Source organism: Lonchura striata, chromosome 3 (genome assembly GCF_050655825.1).
Source record: "Lonchura striata isolate lonStrDom1 chromosome 3, ASM5065582v1, whole genome shotgun sequence".
Lineage (NCBI taxonomy): Eukaryota > Metazoa > Chordata > Aves > Passeriformes > Estrildidae > Lonchura > Lonchura striata.
In genome coordinates, this window is record NC_140705.1 from 36722471 (window position 1) to 36739646 (window position 17176).

Consider the following 17176-nt stretch of genomic DNA (forward strand, 5'->3'; position numbering starts at 1 on the left):
TGGGATTTGGCTGCATCCAAGAAACAGGTTTCAAATACATTACAAATAGTCCTGCACTTCACTGCTGTATCAATTCATTGCTGGATGAGAAAACTGTACAAATTTTAAAGCTCCACAGAAACTTAGATTGATCTGTTTAGAACAAATCTTGTCTCTCCCCTGAAATGCCCTCTGGATGAACACATGACAAAGAGGAAATTGCCACCACTACACTGTAATTTCTATATTTTTCTGCTGGGGGGAAGGCAGGCTATGGATTTATTTATTTTGAGGTTATTTCCTAAGCCCCATAAATGGATGCTAGTCTCATTCACCTTAGATATCACTGCAGAGTACTATAAAGTTTGCCTAAATTTTCCAAGGGAGACATCACGATCCTGTCCCATCAAAAAGATAATGTGACATCAAACAGAATTACCTTTCTCCTAGTGCATGTCTCCTTGGCACAATATAAGGAGGTTGAGCAACCTCAGCAGGAGGTTCTCAGTGCCTCCCTTCCCAAACCTTGGTGGGGACCTCCTGCTCATCCTCCAACCTAGGAGGGAGAGAATTAGTAGTTTAAAGCTACTAATTGAAAGCAAAATTGCCATAGACAATGTCCTCTACCTTTGCAAACCGATGCCACCCACAAGACGTGATTCAACACGTATGAACACCATACTTATCCCTCCTCAGATCCCAAAGGAGGCAGTGCCACAGTATGTGCCAGGAGGGAAGAGGCCAGCAGCAGAAGAGAAATTTCTAGTCTAGTCATGAGACAGACAGAAGAATGGAAATTATAGGAGAAGTGAGATAAAAGAATTAGGGGGCTGATAGCATCAGTGCACTTTAAGAAGAAGGAGAGGAAGTTGAGCGGCTGTGAAAGAGGGGGAAGGAAGAGTAAGGCTGATTTTCCCGATAGACAGGTCATAAACAGTTCCCGAAACCTGCCTAATTGGGCTGGTTGTCTGACGTACAGATGCAAAAAGCAACACATGTGGCATATTTGAAGCGGAAAAAGGAGACGTTGAGGACTGGGGCACTCTGTAGGGGAATGAACGACCTACAAGTCTTTTAAGTGCCATAAATAGATAAGGCTAGACCTTTCAACCAATAATGAATGTGAATAGTTAAAAAAGAATTTTGCAGAATTGTCCACTAAGACAAAAAACTTAAAAACTGGCTCTTCACAAATAATTTTTCTTTTGGAAATCCCACACCCACTGCTGAAAGATTAGCTTTACAAAGTGAGAATTTAACTGGAATTGCAGCTCTGGGTAACAACAGGAAATATTGCTCACAGCAACAGAAAATGTAGGATGATTAGGTTTTTGGGGAAAAAAGGAAAGAAAGTTACAGTAACTATGCAAACAGAATAAATAACAGTGCTGTTCTTCTCCAGGACCTTTCCAAGGATCTCAGAGCATCTACAGGCTGCTGTGCTATGGCCACAGCTTATTGCACCACCTAGGTCCCAAGCCTGGCTGTACTTCTCATCTTCATAGCTCTGTCCCTCTGCTGATCCTCACACCAGACATCAGCTGATGGTCAGGGACCCCATGGGGGGTTTGTGCCCTGCAGGATCCCAGCTGGGACTTGGGGCGTTGCCAAGTGCTCCTTGTACATAAGTAGCGAGGGAGCCCCATCAAAAGACAGACAAGACAAAAGGTTTCCACCAAGTGAGAAAACTCCAAGCACAGAAGGGAAGGTCCTCCCCACACTGAATGTGCTGTGCGCAGTGGCACAGCCCAGCAGAGCAAGTGGGCCGGGAAAGCCAGCCGTCTTTCAGACAAAAGTGTAAAAAAGCAGCAGGAGGAGAAAAATGGAAAGACAAGGTCAAGTTAGAGGGAGGCAAGCTCCAGACAAGCCCTCCCTTCCCCAGAGGAAAGCACCTCAACAGACACTGCTGTGGAGTCGGCAATGCAGAAGATACTACTCAGCAGGGGAACACGTAAAATACAAAGCCTTGTTTACATGCTCCCCCAAGTTCTTTAACTGTTGCTGAGAATTTTAGGAATACTTTACATTGGACTTGTTTTATTGCACGTTTCCCACCAATTTCCAGTTCCAGTTTCTACTTCTATTCTTAATTTTTAGTCACCACTGGGACAAAACAGTAACATTTAGATACTGCCTTGCTAAGAAAACTGGAGTAACTGGGAGTTATATTAACAATACTTAAATACAGTATATTTAAAGGTTTCAATGCATCTTGTTAGAACACTGCATAAATTAACCCAACCTAATTCTCTAGGATGTAACAAGATCTGAAAAGCTCCAAGTTTCATGTTCTCTCTTACCACCCACTTAAAAAACCAAAACCAACATGCGGGGGGTTAGCTTAGGTTGCAAACGAAAACAAAATTCACATTTAACTGAATAAATGCAATTTACTCCTTGATGCAACAAAGGTGATGCCACAACCAGCTCAAAACCAAAGCAAGAAGAGGTTCTCTCCCGCACCCTCCATGCATATCCCCCCTCATTTTTGCTGTTAGTGATGCCCCCGCAGCCTGTCTGCTCAGGATTCTTAACCATTTGCTCCATCCCTCCCCACTGTCTGAAACCATGCCTGCATGGAGCAAAGAGTGCCCTGTTGCTGCTGGGCTCGCAGTCTCCACCACACTGCTTGCACTGGCGGCCAGACAAAGCAAACTCCAGTTGCATCACGGAGCAAACTCATTTTCCAGCATCCTCCCAGCCCGGAGTTTACCGCTACTGTAATCCGGTGCTGTCAACAACGCCGCCTTTGTTGCGCGCCCATGTGTGCCGCTCGCTTGCTGGTCGGGTTGTTGTTTTGAGTGTTTTATGGTTATTTTTTTATTATTATTATTTATTTTAAGGAGAATTTTTGTTTTAAATGAGTAATCTGTTTTCGAAAGATTTCTCCTCCGTGCTGGCTCCACCCTGTACTGTAAACGAGACATTACCTTATACAAGAATGAATCTGCTGCATTCCTCTGTCTAGCTGCCTCGCAGCACATTTCCTACGCTCACAGCAGCCCCGGCAGTGCATGCTCTCCCACCCCTTCCCCCCCACCTTTTTCTTTTTTCTTTCCCCTTTTTTTTTTTTCCTTTTCACTGCCTCGCTGTGTTTTTGTGTAAATGATCTCACATGACTCAACAAATCCATCTGCCTGGAGCAGGCCAAGTTTGGAGCCTTCCCAGGAGGGAGGAGAAGAATTGCTTTGTGGAAAGGACCTGGAGCTTTGCCCTTTCTCTGGCTCAAATTACCCGCCTGTCAGGCCTGACGGATTTGGCTAAAAATAAAAGGAAGCGGGCCGTGAAAAGGAGATGAATGAGCTCAGCAGTTCCTTAGATAACATGGGGTCTGGTGTCGCCCAAAGATCCCAGAGCAGGAACTTCGAATGCCGGACATGTAAGTGTGGTGCTGCAGCCTCAGTGAACTCAGCTGCTTGAGAACCAAAAAAAAAAAAAAAAAAAAAAGAAAGAAGGCAAGAAGGCAAAAAAAAAGGCAAAGGCAAAACCAACCATATGCTTCTGGAAATAAATGAATTAAAGACACTTAGAGCAAGAAAACTGCGTGCTGTAGATTTGGGCTTGTAAATGGAGAGATTTATGGGGTTTCCAGAGGGGAAAGGGGGTGTGGGGGGGTGTGGCAGGAGGCCGTACGTGATGTCAGCCTCCCGCCCTGACCAGGGAGCCTCTGCATCCTTCCTGCAAATGCCTGCCCAGCGCCCGCAGCGGGTATTAAGCACTTAGTTTGGCAATGTAATGACACACTGCAACAATCTGTAATGCGAGGCAGTCAGCAAAGCCCTGGCTCGAAAAGCTTTTTCTCCTAACCATTAACCATATGTTTGGCTCCGCCGCCGCCCAAGCGAGCGGGTGTTCCAGTGCACCATCTGGTTTCTATCCACACGAGCAACTGCAAAGCACAGAGTATTTCCCTCTGGAGCTGTGTCTTCCTCCCTGGCCCCCAATCCCCACCCAGCTCCCCACTCCTCTGCTCCCCATCTTCTTTCTTCCACACCTTTCCAGCAGCAGCTTCACCTCCCGGTCTCACTAATGGCTCGAAGCAGTGGAGACCACAACCACCCCACCAAAGGTGCAGCAGAAGAGCTGATTTGTACTGCCTTCCGTGAGCTCACATGCCTACACACAAGTGTGTACAAGCACACACAGAGGGACTGCATTCCTCCTCACCAATGTCTGGGGTATTGCATTAAAACATAAGTGTGTTCTTGAGTGGTCCTGAAGCTGCTGCAGTGTCCATCACATCTCACTCACGCACACATGCGCACAGCAAGTGTTCAGTTTGGATTACATCAACTCCGTGCCGACACTGCAAAAGGACTTTAAGAATGTACCTAACAACAGGAGGACCAATAGCAGCTTTATCTCCTGCTCTCAAGCAGGGCTTTCTATGCACATCAGGTGTTGATCTGCCATCCCACCAAAATAAGAACACTCTGGGGGGGACAAAAAAGAAGTACAAAAGGAAGAAGGGAAAGATAAATGGAATGAGAGTGCACTGAAGAAAAAGGAATGAAAATATTTACTTTTCCTGTGATAACTAAACAAGCACTTTCTGAAATGATAAAAAAAGCTTTCAAGTGTTACATTTTAGAAGGCCTTGTACCATATGTTTGCTTTACGATTTTATGAATTCTAACTACTATTTACGTTTTTAAAGCACTTCCATCATTCTGTTTGTTTCTGAAGTACCTATGGGACATCAGCAGTAATTTTCCCCTCAGGTTAGCCAATTTAAGATTAATCATGACCTATTGCAAGTAGGTATTCAGGGATGTGAGCAATAGGATATTCAGCAAATCCAACATTTGCTCCCTTAAAGTAAGTTTATATTCTGCAATGAGTCACACATACAGTGTTTATCCAAGTTACCAGTGCTACAAGGGAAAAAAAAAGCCCATTACATTTGCAAATACATAGAAATCACAGCTGTAAGCACCCAAATGCTTATATCAGGACTTGTTTCTATGACTGGATATTGATTTTTTTAAATAATGTGTCATTATACCAATGTTGATACAGCAACCAGCTTCCTGGAGTATGCAATTTAATACCAAAAAGAAGCTGGCTTTAGGAAATACCAAATCCACACCCATTCATATCCTTTTTAAACATCCTTCTTCATCATGACTATAGCAATGCAAAGCCACAACTGCTTTTTCCCTCACCTTGCATCTAAGAAAATGCACTTGCCAGTTAGTAAGAGCTCTGTCTAAAGCAATGAACTTTGCTGATCTCAATAAAATACTGCAGAACTTTTTCAACTCTTGCTAGAAATGAAGAATCTACATTGGAAAGGATGATACATATTTTTCAAACTTCCTCCGTATGAGAAATCAGTGAACAAAAAAGCACACCATAGGCCCTTACCCCAGAACCAAACAGGCGTGGGGAAAACCATATGCTTGTGAAAAGCCTCATGACTTCACTAGGATTGCCTAAGAAGATTGAGGATAGGATCTGCTCCCAATTACAAATGTGGAGTGCAATTAGCACTGTAAACTCCCCCTGCCTTCATTCTACACTCCCCTTGAGTGCGGGAAATTAAAATTATTAAAACCATGAGAGACGCATTTTAGCTAGGAATTTACTTTTCCTAAGAAACAGGATCTAAATATGTTAATGTCCATTACTTCAAGATAATATGCTGCAAACATTAGTAGTATGCTTAAATATCACACATTAGGTTTCCTACAACCATGCAATGAGAAATTGTCTTCACACACAGAAAACAACCAGCAGTCATTCTCTAAAGCAGTAAAGGTTTAGGTCTGGGTCTTTCAGCAGATAATGATCTGCTCTGATCCAGAAATCCTTTTAAAGGGGGAATTCAAGGGAAATATTAATGGATTCAGGGTTCTGAAGTCTGAAGGGACTGCTGATCATTTGACCTTCTTCCATGAAACAGGCATGGAGCTTCCTGCCTGTATCGATGAAGCTGTAAGAGGTTGAAGGAGAGAATCTATTAGGGTTTAAAAAAAGCCCGTTAAACCCCCCCCCAAAAAAAAACCAGACTCAGATACAACAGCCTGATATAAAGGAGGAAGCTACTGCAGCCCTGTCATCACTCCCCAGCACTGTGAGATCACCCACATCCTCTCATCTGGTCTGAATGAATTAACAGCCAGCTACTGGGTCTTGTTATACTTTGTCACCTTCCTCTACTCCTCAGCCCCTGACAAAGGGCCACTGACAGCCTGAAACCCAGCCAGTTTTTAAAGCACAATAAAAGTGGTGTCACATTATTACCTGAATCCACTGAGTCCTCCTGCCAACAACGATGTTTATGCAGTCACATTTTTCTGTTTTTAAAAACTTCTCTCTTGCCTCATTGCTCTGTGTGAAAAACAAAACAAAAGAGAAAAATAATTAACTGCAAGCAATTATCTATTATTTGGATTACAGCAGTTTTGCAGTAGATATTCAGGTCTTTTGTTTTCTGCCTCATCTCATAAAAACATTAAACAAGAAAAAGTCTTTTCCCCAAAATCACTAATAGAAGCAACAGATACCAGTTTGGAGAGGCAGATGAGATACCACAGCCCACCCTTGTAGAGCTACACAGGAGAACACAGCTCTCCTATGCCCAAATCCTCTGCCCTCTTCCCAGGCCATCCTGCCTGACAGCACTAGGACCAATGCTAAGCAGACAGTGCCACGAAAAGCAGAAATACAGAGGGAGAGAAAGCTAATTAAATTTCTTTCAGTATCAATGGCAAATACCTGCCACTAATAACCACAGCAGTGATGTGTTATAATAATACTTGCAAAATTGCATTAACAATAGATTACTTAATCATAAAGTTTCTCCATACTCTGTACCTACAACATTATTTAAGTAGTGACACCACTTAAAATTCTCAGAAGTGTCTTTTAGTGTCTGTGTTTACTCCTTGCTTCCCATACTAGTAGCTTTAAGTCTTAGTGTCAAGTTGTCCTACCAATACACTTCACAGACGCCATTTAAATAATGAAGAAAAAGGCCTGTATGGTAGAAATCCAGCTGAAGACACAACCTCAACCCCCCCATCCCCAGCCTCTCCGAGTGGCCAGAAGACACATGCTAAGTAAAGGAAACAGGATTTTCAGTACTGGAAATGCCATTAGTATTTCACTGCTTTCTCTGAAACCAAATTAAAGAAAGCCTTCACTTAAAGAGATGCAACTCAATCATGTGTACATGGTCCCTAGCCTACTTTCACGTGGGCATACACAATTAAACCCAGACAGAGGACAGATTGGGCAATACGGCTGCCATACCCTTCCTGCATTTCAAGGCTCAGAATTTTAGCATACTCTGTCCATTGTTGACATGGATGACTGACAGAAAGTTTTGTTGCAAGATTTTGGTCACATTGGTCTGATTGAGACATTCCCCAAAAAGTGGCTGGAAAGACCAAATTCTCACAATCTCTGGAACAGAGGTAAAACCTGGGTTTAGCCTGATGCCACACAATGCAATGAACACAGTCTAGTCCATGGTATAGCAGAACAGAAGTGACAGTATAGCAGATTGCCTCTGGCATCTGCTGTCACCCAGAGTAGGGCCACCTCCAAAGCAAGGAGGGTCTCCTGATCCAGGCGACCTCCCCACTGCAGCCTGGAGTCATCTATGCCCAAAACAGAGCAGCCAAGATCTGGGCCAGGGGATGGCAGGATAAAACATGTCAGAACAAGAAAATTCACTTAATGGGGACAGAAAATCGGAGGGTCGGATAGGGAGAGAGCAAGAATTGGGGTTAGGCATGGAGGACTGCCTGCTGGCTGTGCAGCTGCAGCACTGCTGAAGAACCACGATGCCAAAGCACAATGCCATTTGTTTGCTTCCTGCAAAGTCTTTGGTGTACCACAGATATGTTGAAGAGAGAACACTGACGAGTTCAAGCACTCACCCCTGAGAAGGGAGGGAAATGTGGCAGGGGAGCGCTGCCTGCTGCAGCTGCCTTTACTCTTGGCACGTGGGATTTACCTGAGCTGTGCATCAGGGCTTCAGGGCAAAAGTGCATGACAACTCTAACAGCTGCTGGCAGCAAGGATGGCAGCCACCCTGACACTCCCTGCCACCCTCTCAGCGTCCAGGCAGATGAACTGTGCCTTGGAGAGCTGCCACGCAGCTCCAATGGAGCACTACACCAGTCATTTAAACTCAGTATCCCTCAAGTGGCCATTAACAGTGAATTCCTAACCAACCTGAAAACCTGGCTCCTCTCAACTAAAAGTAATGAGCAGTCACAGCAGAAGGGAACTGTATTTCCTGTACACAAAACACTTTGGAATATAGAGAAATCTCAGCAGCAAGGCTGTAACATCCTCAGGATCTTTTGTCCTTTTAAGTCTCTTCCTGCAAAGAGAAGTGGGGTTTCCCAAATCATCTGTCAAATCCTGAAGCCTGACACTGGTAAACAGATTAAGATCGTGAGGAAATGACAAACTTCTTCAGTAGAATTTGAGTACCATGCCATAAATAAAAATTTGGGCCAAATATGGGACAGCAGGGAAAAAACAAGATGCTGAATAGGGAGTTTGCCCAGCGTTTGCAGCTACAGCTGGCCGCAGGCAGGCGACTTGCAGAAAGAGAAGAGTGTGATGACATACTAAAAATTGTCCATGCATTTACAAGATCTGACAAATCCATTTGATATCAGAGTGTCAGTCTGAACTTATAGAATCATAGAATGCTTTGGGTTGGAAAGGACCTTAAAGATCAGCTGCAATGTTGCAATGTATTTTGTGTATGAAAATAAAATTACCAGTAAATAGCTGAAACTTCCTTGCATATTATGCTACCTTAGACATTAAAAGCTTATAACAGAGCACAGGTCTACAGTCAACCAAATGCACAACACAGGAAGACAGACCTTAGAGGTAAATAATTCAGGACTTGAATTCTTTAAGGTAAATAATTCAGGGCACTAATGAATTCACTGACTGTAAATAGGGAGTTCCACTGTGAGGAACTCTCCAAACTGCCCTACATCCAATCCTCAGGAGTGCAGAGCAGAAAACTGTCAGCAGAAACATGTCTCAAACACTCCTGGCTATAGCAAGACTCTAACACAAAAGAAGTCTTGGACTGGAAGAGATAGCTTCATAGACTGTGACCATGGGCTGCTGAAAAGGATGTGTACTTTCAGAAACACCACTTGGGCAAACAGTGAGGTGGCTGTGACACAAGGAAGCTGACCCATGTTGCATCCAACAGAAGCATTGGAAAAGCCGTTCAGGGATAGCCAACATAGCAGTTTGATCTAGCAGTGCTAAAAACACACAAGACTATGGGTGAAGATGTAAGCCCTTTGTTAAATATGACACCCTGTAAATAAAAAGAAGCCAGACAACCCCCCATATTCTCCTTACTTCAGTCTTTCTTCTCTATCCTCTTTGATTGAGTATTGCCAAGTGCTTTTATCCACACCTGGGAATTCCTGTGCATCCATCAAAAAACATTTCAGCCAACCAAATTCCATCAATAAACCACAGGATAAATCCTCATAAATTCTTAAACTACCAGCAAGTGTCAGTCTTCACAGCTTGCACTTTCTAGTACCAAGGAGCTGTTTTGCAAGCGGCAACTATTCCTGACCAAGCAAAGAAACTCTACCAAAGTCGAGATGCAGCCAACTCTCAGTTATACAATGTTGTTGCTGCAAAAAAAACCTCAAGCAAACCTACCAGGATTTTTATGCTGTCTCATATTCTAAAAGTAGTATTTAAAACCACCCTAAAGTTGCCTCACACCCTCTTACGAGACCTGCATGAAACCAGACTGTGGAATAAAATCCCGCCTTTTGCCGGCAGGACAAGGGCACATCAGCAACAATAACCAAGGTGCTGCAAGGTTGCTGATGAGCCTGGAAACACTGTATGGGAACATGCCTGTGGATCTGCAGTCGAAAACACAACTGCTGTTTGTGGTCCATGCCCAGTGGAGATAGAGATCTCATCGCCAGCAGAGATCTGGGTCACCACAAGGAAGCTGGAGTTATTCCAGCACCATCATCTTTTAGGTAATGCTCTCGAAAGGGGAAACAAGTATGTGGCAATGTTTCATCTGATGAGGTGCTGGTTGTAAACAAAAACAGTAACTGGGGGTTTCGTTGCTCCTTGGTGATATCATCCAAATGGAAAAAAACCCAATGAATTTCACCTGATGTCTTGTATTCAAAGTGCTTTGCAGAATGAGTTTGCTGCAAATGCGAGGCTCAGATTGCAGTTTCTCAAGAGCTGGCAAATGCACCTCGAATGACAAAGTCTTCCTCCTCCTAAACAACAGGCTAAAAAGTATTTGTTTGCCTATTTTATACTTCAAAACTGAAAACCCAAACCTAGGGAAGGAAAACACTAGCAAGACAACACTAGAAAGATAATGTTTAAATTGAAGTCTCAATTTTAAACATATGATGTTTGTGAAAAACACACATTCCGAGTCTCCACACAATCAAGTAGCTGACTATCCAGGCACATGACTGAAAACCAGATCAGCTTTCCAGTCTCTGCTAACCAAAACTTTTGCAATCTTCCTGTATGCCATTTCCTTGTTTACCTCTCACAGTAGGGGAGTTCAACTTTTGGAGAAACATGAATAGTAAACCTAGAAAGTGACATGTGATATTATTTACAGAATAGGAGAGCACGCTGTTCACAAGAATTTGTAGGCGCACACATCCCAATCCTGTTCCTCAGTTCAACACCCACTCCTGAAATCCTGTACCAACCAGATTAGCCGATGTACACATGCCTGCACCCTTGGAGAAACAATAGCCTCTTTCAGTTCATACAGTCTTCTGAAGAACCAGGCAAAAACGTCATGGGAGAAGTTAGGAAATATCTGCAGAAAACAGCACACAAGATGAAAGGCAGAACAAGCCTTTTAACTTACATAAAGTACATAACATGGAGGATAAGCACAGAACTTAGTTACCTAGCACCTCTTCCAAAGTGATATTTTTTTCCCCCAGGATGGAAAAGGGGATTGTTGAAACAACTTTAAAAAACCAGAAAACCAACCACTGGGATGGTGGAACAGCTCCCTTACAGACAGACTATTGCAAGCAAAATTCAGCTCCAGGAGCTGTGGCAGACCTGGGAGAAAATACACGCTGCCCTGAAGTGCCAGGATCTCTGGCAGACAGCAGGGATCCTGGCTGGCATGATGAGCCCTCCTGTCCCGAGTGCACAGCACTCCTTCCTCCATTCCCCTCCCAAACACTGTTGCTACATAAGGCACAGAACTATTTTTTAATTAATCCAGCAAAAAGTTTGAGCTGCCTCAGGGTTAAGCTAAACATTTTCTGTCTTCAACCACTACGGCAGAACCAACTACAGAGAAAAACACTTCACCATAAGGCTAGGGAATTGAGGACAGAAAAGAAGCTGCAACAGAGTCACCTCTGACCTCTCAAAATTTTGCCTCCAGAACATGCAAAAATAAGAAACTGAATTTTTAATCAGCTGAGAAATTGGGTAGGGAGACACTCTTGGTAAAATTATTGTTGCGAGTATCACATAAAAGGCCTTATGGAGTTTTGCCATCCACCTTCTGTTCCAAACTGTAGGCCTCCAAATAACCTATCAGAAAAATCCAACTACCCACACTTTCAGGAAAACACTAAGCATAGAGAGACATTTAAAAGGCATGCAGTTCTACAAATCCTTTGTTTCTCCTTTCACAAGGGGCTGTAACTCCAGGAAATACATGTTCCCATAACAAAGCAGGTATTCGCTGCATGTACTCACGCTGCCTATTTTTTTTTTAATCATCTGGTATGCATCTTCCTAGACATGCTTATGTTAGAGGAAATATTAGCATTAGGTCTGCAAAAGAACACTGACTACCTGTTTTGCATGAACACCGTGAAGGTTAATAGTGGAAATCGTGGTTGAACTCTGCCTCTGCCTTTTTCTGAGCAGTCTATACAACCACTGTCATTTTACCACATGGGTGCTTCCCCTCCTCAGGCTCACTCTCTGCACAATTTTACTACACCATTCATCAGGACAGTATTTTTCAGACTGTAGGAGCAAGTCAAAGCATATTTTGATGTGTCTGATTGCACAGAGATTATGCAAAAATGAGAAAGTTGATCACAGAAGAGAGAATACAAGTTGGTTTTTTTATTTCACAGCTCCAAGAGTCAGAAAGGGTGAGTAGAACTCTGATATATACCAGATGTTTTAAAATAAGTTAGAAGAGCTGGTGTCATGAAATCTTCCTGACAGCTACCAACTGTCCTAGCTATAGTGAGCAGGCTTGTTCTGCCTGTGGAAGACTAAAGGGCCTAATGGAATGGGAATATTCACAGCCTTCATGCACATGTATAATCCTACTCTGTTTTCCTGAAAATAAACTCGACAAGTCCATCACTACTATGTGAAAAAGCCTCAGAACTGAATAATTTTGTTACATATACAAAAAAGTTTGGGTCTGAAGCATATCCATGGTTTTGGCAAGCACCACACTTAACCCAAGAAATGAAAGGGCAAATTTTTTTCATTTGTTTCTAGCAAGTCTTGAGTCAGTTTTCCTCATTTTCTTCTGAATTTGGTTTTGGATATTAAAAGAAGCATATAAAAAAGGCTTTCACCTCAGCCACAACCCTCACTTGCACTGGGTACTCTACAAATACATATGGAGACTTCGCATCCTAAAAAGGCAATTTTCACCTTGTTGTTACAAGATTGGAGGTTCTTTTCTATTTCAATAAAAGGAAAATTTCATCATTAAAACAAAAAGAAAAGATGAAAAAGAAAAAAATCAGCCCCGCAGAAAAGCATCATTTCAAAGTAACAGGAATATGCATCTATCACTTAAATTGGCCCCTTGGGTGAAGCCCATTGCAAAGATCAAAAGTCTTTCCATGGACTTGGGATAGAGCCTGGAGAGTTCAAAATACTGATGAGAGTGGACATCACTGTTCTTGACTGCATGGTGTAGGGGTGCATGAAGGCAAAACTCACACAACAGCCATAATGTTTCCCAGTATGAGAAACCCCAGGGGGACTTCGGGTACCACAAAAGCACACACTCTGGAGAGCATTTCAGACAGTGATACGACTCACTGATGACAGGGAGACTGGTAACATTTTTTGTTGGTGGCTCTGCAGCTCCTATTTCCACAGCCCACGCTAGTTCAAAAAACACCACAAGACATGTGTGATGAAAAAAGGAGTATCTCAGGCCAGGGTCAGATAAATACACACCAAGGTGAAGCAAGACGACAGCTGGCATTGTTAAGGAATACATTCAGGGCAGGTAGCTCAGTCTGAAAGCTGCAGGTTGTGCCCTGGGTAGCAAGAGCACAAGGCAAGAGGCCATAGTCTGGTGCCATGGACCCCTTGCACAACAGAAGGCACAGGGACCAACGGTGCCAGCCAGGTGACTGGACACTTGGAGACACAGTAGAAGCCAGGGAGTCAGAAGGAAGACCCTAGACTCCCTTGCACACAGACTGGAAGTGTAGGAAAGGTTTCCTTTGTTTCTGTGGGGCTCCTGTTTCTATGTTACTGCACCATGATTCAACTGCTTTAAAGATCCATATGTCTGGGGAAACTTGGTGCTGAACTGGTAAGGAAACCTCACTGGACTGTGTGAACGTGATGTGAGCAGGGAGGCGTGCAGGGCACTGGTCAGGTCACCGGAGCTGCCCGCTGCCACGGTGCTTCGATCCCAGCACTGAAGCGCTGGCGGGACTGTGCCTGCCAACAGCACACCCTGAATGAACCCACAGGAATGTCTCTTAAGCCTCCCATATCCAACCCAAAGCAACTTCTTCACTGAACACCACCTGAATTCTTTTTCTACATATTGTTTATGGTAATAAAAAGAGGCTTTGGATATTTACCTAGGGCTTGCGAGGTGAAGGGATATATTTCTCACAATACAGCTGAATAGCATCAATACCTGCTGTTTTCTTCTCATATTCCTTTGTGCACATACACTGGTCCCCTCTTGCAGCCCAGCTTTGCCTGAGGTGTAAGTAGAATTGTCAGCTCCTCTAGCACTGGGAGGAAATCACTGCCTCAGACTTACACTGAAATCACTCTTTTTCACACAGGACAGTGGAGATAATCCTTTGACCAATAAATAGCCCACCTTCTTCCTTACTGCTCCAGATGGATATGAATGAACAAACTGCACTTTTTTCTGAACGCCATCTTCTGCTTTTATTGAGTACTTCAGTCACTGCCAGCTTCACCTTGTTGCCATATGAGGCATCAGTTAAGGTTGCTGGGACTGATTTCCACATCCCCTGCTCTTTGAGGGGAAAAAAGGTTGGATGCTATTAGCCCTCTAAGAAACCATGCATTTAACCCATAACCACAGGCTCCTGAAATACAGCTGTTAAGTGCAAATCTCAGTTTTTGAAATTTTCTTTCTGCTGCCTCATTATCTTTACTACATGCCAGCAGAAACCAGAATCCCCCCGCAGGCTGAGGGAGGAAGTCTTTATGTTTCCAGCTGCATCTAACTCTGGCTAGTCAACCAGATGCAAAATATTGCATCAACCTGATGCTCACTTCAAAGTTTCAAAATTTTCCTCTTACAGCTGGGACTAGGTGCTTGTGGTTTCAGTTACCACAAGGGAAATGGAATCTCACAGCCAACACTTCAGATTACTTCCCAACACTGCCGGGCTGCCCTCAAAAGAAAAACACCCAGAAGATGTCATACACAGAATGGCTTAAATCAGAGACTTAGAATATGCTCTGTAATACACAAAAAGTGCAACTAATTGAAATAAATATTGAAGTTCCCTGTAAATCATCATTTTAATCTTAAGAGTAGGACAGGACCCCTTAAAAGTAGGTCTGGCCACAAAGTTCTGACCACTAAACTAAATCCTGCAGGTGCTGACCTCATACCATTGCTGTCTTCCAGCCAGACTGTTCCAGTTAAGCAGCCTTACATATTTTCATCAGAATCTATAGACTGAAACTCCTTTTTTTTTTTTTCCAGTAGTCATGCACAGGAAAAAGAATTTCAACTTGCCAATGAAGAACAAAAATACCAGATCAACGCACATACAGTCTTAGAATAAAACTCTAATCCCTCACTTGCTAAGAAATCTCTTTCAAAGAAATGTTTGTGCTAAAGTTTAGACTTGTGTTCAGCATTAATTGTAGGAAATTTTACAACAGAATATACCAATTTTAAAAGGTTTCTACATCCTTAATGAATTCCTAGAACCCATAGACAGATATTAAATAGGGGGAACCTACAGTGTTGGCTAGACATATTTCAATATTTGTTACCATAGAAACAAGCCAGTAGATTTAGGGTTTGGAGTTATCCTTGCTATAAAATATTAAACTTCTTACAGTTTTTGCATATGTATATTGTGGCAAGAACACTGTCAATCCAGATAGAGCCCAAAGCATCTTAATTATTTAACAGGATTGTAGCTTTTTTTTCCCTTTTTCTTAGCAGAATATATTTTAATTTATTTTTTCCATGATTGACTTACTTTAACATCTGCCAATATGTTCTGGCTGACAAAATAATATACAGGAAATGAAGATGTGTTTTTCCTCAATGTTGTGGAGAAGTGGTAAATAATAGGAACACACATATAATCTAATAAACAAGATTCAACAGTAACTATCAAAATTACACCAGTTAGCACTTGTGATGATTTTACCAGCTAAAAGTACATTAAATGTTATAATTCATTTAAAAGACAGTTCAACTTCAGTGGTTTAGTTTTCAATTTTAGCAATGGAGAAATGCTCAAGAATGTAAGTGATTGAGATAACATCTTGATACTTCAACAGTATCAAATACTTCTGGCAGATACCTGAGAAATTAAAGAAATGCATTGTCCTTTCATGCTTAAGAGGAGCATCAACAGCTGCATTCAAATCACAGCGCAACCAGCGAGCAAAGGATCAGCACTTCTAATAAAGAGGAAGGACAAATGCTTCCTCCAGCAACACTCCTTCAAAAAGTAAGGAGAACACTCTTGTTTAGACAACTTCAGTGGTTGAGGGGACCCACAGGTCAAGATACCACCCAGGCACAAGCTCAGCTGGGAGCAGTGGAGAAGGTCAACACTTGGGCAAGCCCAAGCCCACTGCCCCTGGGACTGGATGTATGCAAGGGATTTTGACCCTAATGATTTCACAGCCAAAACTGGCTCCACGTCACAGCCCTCGCTTTTTGTTTGATTAAAGAAAATCTGTTTACAGATGACTCAACACAGTGAAAAAATGAAACACTCCAGTGTAAAAGCCATAAACCACACAGTTGTTTCAATACTGTATTCCAGCACTGAAGTGGACAAGGAAAAACACCTAAAAAAAGCAAAGCAAACCAGAACAAAGACAAAAACTGAGCAAGACTGAAACACCCTCTTCTTCCAAGAATTAAACAATACTTTTTATGAATTGTAAAGATAAGCCGTAGAACTTCCATTTCCTAATGATTCTGAGGTCAGTGTTCTAGCACAGCTTCTCAAATAGCCAATTAGATGTACACAGTTCTCACACTTACACACATTCTATAATTTTAAAAAAGCCCTGCAGCTCAAGTCTCTAAAAAATAATGGAAAAACTTATTCTTGAAGGCTTGCAAGACAACCCTTTAACTAATGGAAAATCTTCAACACTTCAGAAGAGGAAAATGGTAAGATGGCTTAATTTTAAATGAGTAAGAATTTAAATGTCACTTCCTGCATGTGACCTCGATCTGAATAACCTTGCATTTTTGTTTTCTTTGGTGTGGTTAACAGTGGAATCTTTGTGGAGTACATTTCTATGGCATTTACAGTTGCATGTTTATGTTCAGCAACTCCTTTGCATAATTCTGAACACAAAAAAAATCATAAAGTTATTTTTCCTCTGAAAGAAAGAGATCTAAAAAGTAGCATGCTACTTGGACTAAAAGGAAAGGTTGGAGAAAAATTATCCCAAAACTCAAGGGGAAAATGCACTACTTCTTTAACTGACAGCTGATGTGAGGTACTGTGAGTTTATTTTATCTGAGCAGTTATGTACACACACTAAATGCAAAGCAACACTATGTACTCTAAAGGAGTTCACACAAGTCCACACAGGGCACCACTATCCACCTGCAGTCAAGAAGTGGGAAGTTATTCACATGTCTCAGTATGTCATGGAATGGTAAGAGATGCTGGCAGCACCAGCTGTTGCCAAAAATAAGGCATTGCATGCACGCATTCAAATCTGGAGTATAAATCCCCTT

General features: G+C 42.5%; 1 protein-coding gene across 17 annotated transcripts in view; it reads right to left on the reverse strand.

Moving 5' to 3' along the window:
- BACH2 (BACH transcriptional regulator 2) overlaps positions 1-17176 on the reverse strand; it is a 186324-nt gene that overhangs the window by 137280 nt on the left and 31868 nt on the right. For 11 of the 17 annotated variants that reach the window (XM_085576466.1, XM_085576462.1, XM_085576465.1 and 8 more), the window contains one exon: positions 6226-6312. The gene's annotated coding sequence lies outside the window, so the exon portion shown is untranslated. Of the gene's footprint in view, positions 1-418; positions 5915-6225; positions 6313-17176 lie in introns of all 17 variants that reach the window. The other 6 variants (XM_085576459.1, XM_085576456.1, XM_085576464.1 and 3 more) reach the window with 2 other exon arrangements.